Source organism: Callionymus lyra, unplaced genomic scaffold (genome assembly GCF_982586985.1).
Source record: "Callionymus lyra unplaced genomic scaffold, fCalLyr1.hap1.1 HAP1_SCAFFOLD_426, whole genome shotgun sequence".
NCBI classification, from domain to species: domain Eukaryota; kingdom Metazoa; phylum Chordata; class Actinopteri; order Syngnathiformes; family Callionymidae; genus Callionymus; species Callionymus lyra.
In genome coordinates this window covers 8,294-12,500 of record NW_028258764.1, presented here as the reverse complement: position 1 = coordinate 12,500, position 4,207 = coordinate 8,294, and the positions used below count along the sequence as shown (strand labels likewise).

Sequence of the window (4,207 nt, the reverse complement as noted above, 5' to 3'; positions counted from 1 at the left end):
ATGGGGTACCAGGAGGCCGGGGAACATTATTCAACACTTTGGGGCATTTTTAAACACTTTGCTCTTTTTCCCCCTCTCCCAACCAGGGGGCCTGGGGAGCCTCCTCCTGCGGGGATGGGGAACCAGGGGCCTGGGGAACATTTTCAACACTTTGGGGCATTTTTAAACACTTTGCTCTTTTTCCCCCTCTCCCAACCAGGGGGCCTTGGGAGCCTCCTCCTGCGGGGATGGGGAACCAGGGGCCTGGGGAACATTTTCAACACTTTGGGGCATTTTTAAACACTTTGCTCTTTTTTCCCCCTCTCCCAACCAGGGGGCCTGGGGAGCCTCCTCCTGCGGGGATGGGGTACCAGGAGGCCGGGGAACATTATTCAACACTTTGGGGCATTTTTAAACACTTTGCTCTTTTTCCCCCTCTCCCAACCAGGGGGCCTTGGGAGCCTCCTCCTGCGGGGATGGGGAACCAGGGGCCTGGGGAACATTTTCAACACTTTGGGGCATTTTTAAACACTTTGCTCTTTTTCCCCCTCTCCCAACCAGGGGGCCTGGGGAGCCTCCTCCTGCGGGGATGGGGAACCAGGGGCCTGGGGAACATTTTCAACACTTTGGGGCATTTTTAAACACTTTGCTCTTTTTCCCCCTCTCCCAACCAGGGGGCCTTGGGAGCCTCCTCCTGCGGGGATGGGGAACCAGGGGCCTGGGGAACATTTTCAACACTTTGGGGCATTTTTAAACACTTTGCTCTTTTTCCCCCTCTCCCAACCAGGGGGCCTGGGGAGCCTCCTCCTGCGGGGATGGGGAACCAGGGGCCTGGGGAACATTTTCAACACTTTGGGGCATTTTTAAACACTTTGCTCTTTTTCCCCCTCTCCCAACCAGGGGGCCTGGGGAGCCTCCTCCTGCGGGGATGGGGAACCAGGGGCCTGGGGAACATTTTCAACACTTTGGGGCATTTTTAAACACTTTGCTCTTTTTCCCCCTCTCCCAACCAGGGGGCCTTGGGAGCCTCCTCCTGCGGGGATGGGGAACCAGGGGCCTGGGGAACATTTTCAACACTTTGGGGCATTTTTAAACACTTTGCTCTTTTTCCCCCTCTCCCAACCAGGGGGCCTGGGGAGCCTCCTCCTGCGGGGATGGGGAACCAGGGGCCTGGGGAACATTTTCAACACTTTGGGGCATTTTTAAACACTTTGCTCTTTTTCCCCCTCTCCCAACCAGGGGGCCTGGGGAGCCTCCTCCTGCGGGGATGGGGAACCAGGGGCCTGGGGAACATTTTCAACACTTTGGGGCATTTTTAAACACTTTGCTCTTTTTCCCCCTCTCCCAACCAGGGGCCTGGGGAGCCTCCTCCTGCGGGCATGGAGAACCAGGGGGCCTGGGGAGCCTCCTCCTGCGGGGATGGGGAACCAGGGGCCTGGGGGGCCTCCTCCTGCGGGGATGGAGAACCAGGGGGCCTGGGGAGCCTCCTCCTGCGGGGATGGGGAACCAGGGGGCCTGGGGAGCCTCCTCCTGCGGGGATGGGGAACCAGGGGGCCTGGGGAGCCTCCTCCTGCGGGGATGGAGAACCAGGGGGCCTGGGGAGCCTCCTCCTGCGGTCATGGAGAACCAGGGGGCCTGGGGAGCCTCCTCCTGCGGGCATGGAGAACCAGGGGCCTGGGGAGCCTCCTCCTGCGGGGATGGAGAACCAGGGGGCCTGGGGAGCCTCCTCCTGCGGGCATGGAGAACCAGGGGGCCTGGGGAGCCTCCTCCTGCGGGCATGGAGAACCAGGGGGCCTGGGGAGCCTCCTCCTGCGGGGATGGGGAACCAGGGGCCTGGGGAGCCTCCTCCTGCGGGGATGGAGAACCAAGGGGCCTGGGGAGCCTCCTCCTGCGGGCATGGAGAACATGGGGGCCTGGGGAGCCTCCTCCTGCGGGGATGGAGAACCAGGGGGCCTGGGGAGCCTCCTCCTGCGGGCATGGAGAACCAGGGGGCCTGGGGAGCCTCCTCCTGCGGGGATGGGGAACCAGGGGGCCTGGGGAGCCTCCTCCTGCGGGGATGGAGAACCAGGGGGCCTGGGGAGCCTCCTCCTGCGGGCATGGAGAACCAGGGGGCCTGGGGAGCCTCCTCCTGCGGGGATGGAGAACCAGGGCGCCTGGGGAGCCTCCTCCTGCGGGGATGGGGAACCAGGGGGCCTGGGGAGCCTCCTCCTGCGGGGATGGGGAACCAGGGGGCCTGGGGAGCCTCCTCCTGCGGGGATGGAGAACCAGGGGGCCTGGGGAGCCTCCTCCTGCGGTCATGGAGAACCAGGGGGCCTGGGGAGCCTCCTCCTGCGGGCATGGAGAACCAGGGGCCTGGGGAGCCTCCTCCTGCGGGGATGGAGAACCAGGGGGCCTGGGGAGCCTCCTCCTGCGGGCATGGAGAACCAGGGGGCCTGGGGAGCCTCCTCCTGCGGGCATGGAGAACCAGGGGGCCTGGGGAGCCTCCTCCTGCGGGGATGGGGAACCAGGGGCCTGGGGAGCCTCCTCCTGCGGGGATGGAGAACCAAGGGGCCTGGGGAGCCTCCTCCTGCGGGCATGGAGAACATGGGGGCCTGGGGAGCCTCCTCCTGCGGGGATGGAGAACCAGGGGGCCTGGGGAGCCTCCTCCTGCGGGCATGGAGAACCAGGGGGCCTGGGGAGCCTCCTCCTGCGGGGATGGGGAACCAGGGGGCCTGGGGAGCCTCCTCCTGCGGGGATGGAGAACCAGGGGGCCTGGGGAGCCTCCTCCTGCGGGCATGGAGAACCAGGGGGCCTGGGGAGCCTCCTCCTGCGGGGATGGAGAACCAGGGCGCCTGGGGAGCCTCCTCCTGCGGGGATGGAGAACCAGGGGCCTGGGGAGCCTCCTCCTGCGGGGATGGAGAACCAAGGGGCCTGGGGAGCCTCCTCCTGCGGGCATGGAGAACATGGGGGCCTGGGGAGCCTCCTCCTGCGGGGATGGAGAACCAGGGGGCCTGGGGAGCCTCCTCCTGCGGGGATGGGGAACCAGGGGGCCTGGGGAGCCTCCTCCTGCGGTGATGGGGAACCATGGGGCCTGGGGAGCCTCCTCCTGCGGGGATGGAGAACCAGGGGGCCTGGGGAGCCTCCTCCTGCGGGGATGGAGAACCAGGGCGCCTGGGGAGCCTACTCCTGCGGGGATGGAGAACCAAGGGGCCTGGGGAGCCTCCTCCTGCGGGCATGGAGAACATGGGGGCCTGGGGAGCCTCCTCCTGCGGGGATGGAGAACCAGGGGGCCTGGGGAGCCTCCTCCTGCGGGGATGGAGAACCAGGGGGCCTGGGGAGCCTCCTCCTGCGGGCATGGAGAACCAGGGGGCCTGGGGAGCCTCCTCCTGCGGGGATGGGGAACCAGGGGCCTGGGGAGCCTCCTCCTGCGGGCATGGAGAACCAGGGGGCCTGGGGAGCCTCCTCCTGCGGGGATGGGGAACCAGGGGGCCTGGGGAGCCTCCTCCTGCACCAGGGGGCCTGGGGAGCCTCCTCCTGCGGGGATGGGGAACCAGGGGGCCTGGGGAGCCTCCTCCTGCGGTGATGGGGAACCATGGGGCCTGGGGAGCCTCCTCCTGCGGGGATGGGGAACCAGGGGGCCTGGGGAGCCTCCTCCTGCGGGGATGGGGAACCAGGGGCCTGGGGAGCCTCCTCCTGCACCAGGGGGCCTGGGGAGCCTCCTCCTGCGGGGATGGGGAACCAGGGGGCCTGGGGAGCCTCCTCCTGCGGGGATGGGGAACCAGGGGCCTGGGGAACATTTTCAACACTTTGGGGCATTTCACAAGCGCTTCCCTCGCTTACGGCCACACCACCCTGAATGAGCCCGATCTCGTCTGATCTCGGAAGCCAAGCAGGGTCGGGCCCAGTTAGTACTTGGATGGGAGACCGCCTGGGAATACTGGGTGCTGTAAGCATTTTTTTTTGCCATTATTTGTGGGTAGAAAAGTGAGAAAAGTGACCTAAAATAGAACCGGGACTAGGCGGCAGTTCCCCCCACCAGGCGGCGGCATTTGGGGCATTATTTGTGGGTAAGAAAGTGAGAAAAGTGACCTAAAATAGAACCGGGACTAGGCGGCAGTTCCCCCCACCAGGCGGCGGCATTTGGGGCATTATTTGTGGGTCAGAAAGTGAGAAAAGTGACCTAAAATAGAACCGGGACTAGGCGGCAGTTCCCCCCACCAGGCGGCGGCATTTGGGGCATTATTTGTGG

The 4,207-nt window shown here is 65.4% G+C and overlaps 1 non-coding gene across 1 annotated transcript; it reads left to right on the top strand.

Moving 5' to 3' along the window:
- The first annotated feature begins 3,792 nt into the window (after positions 1-3,792).
- On the top strand, positions 3,793-3,911 carry LOC148057881 (5S ribosomal RNA). The gene has a single exon (XR_015710332.1). It is a non-coding gene; the product is annotated as a 5S ribosomal RNA (ribosomal RNA).
- Positions 3,912-4,207: the final 296 nt, after the last annotated feature.